Genomic DNA, 735 nt, shown 5'->3' on the forward strand with positions numbered 1-735 from the left:
GTTGTATTATAATACAATTATAATACAACATAATATAATTATATAATATAATTATAATGTAACAAAATAAGTGATAATAATTATAACGCAAGATTAGGTATTTACTGTACAGCAAACTGTAATAAAAAAAACGCAAGTGAGAAGTCGAAATCGTCGAAATAAATGATAAAATTGTTTAGAGGGTTAAATATTGTAAAGTTGATTTCATAAAGTATTGACTTTCCAGTCAATACAAAACAGCGGCCACGAACAACATACTAGCAGTATGGTGGGGGTAATAAATAATAAAATTGTTTAAAGAGTTAAATATTGTAAAGTCGATTTTAAATATAAAGTATTGACTTTCCAGTTAATACAAAACAGCGGCCGCGAACAACATAGTTAAATATTGTAAAGTCAATTTTATAAAGTATTGACTTTCCAGTCAATACAAACCAGCGGCCGTGAACAACATACTAGCAGTATGGTGGGGGTATTTTGTAAGTTTGGCTGTTTTGTAAAAGTCGCACGCTGAGAGTCGAAAGATTTTCCCCACATCGAGAACTAAAAAAATTTTTTTTTCAAAAACGAGGAAAAACACGTTCATGAGTTTTTTTTTCTAAGATGTAGAAAAACTGAAAGTATATAAAAAATATTTTTTCAGATTTTTCGACTCTCCCCGATTGTTAAAAAATTTGTTAAAAAATTTATTGTTAAATAAACAATGGAAAACAAATCTTTTTGGAATCTTCATTT

The sequence above is a fragment of the Wasmannia auropunctata genome, unplaced genomic scaffold (genome assembly GCF_000956235.1).
Source record: "Wasmannia auropunctata unplaced genomic scaffold, wasmannia.A_1.0 LD336053.1, whole genome shotgun sequence".
In the NCBI taxonomy this organism is placed as follows: domain Eukaryota; kingdom Metazoa; phylum Arthropoda; class Insecta; order Hymenoptera; family Formicidae; genus Wasmannia; species Wasmannia auropunctata.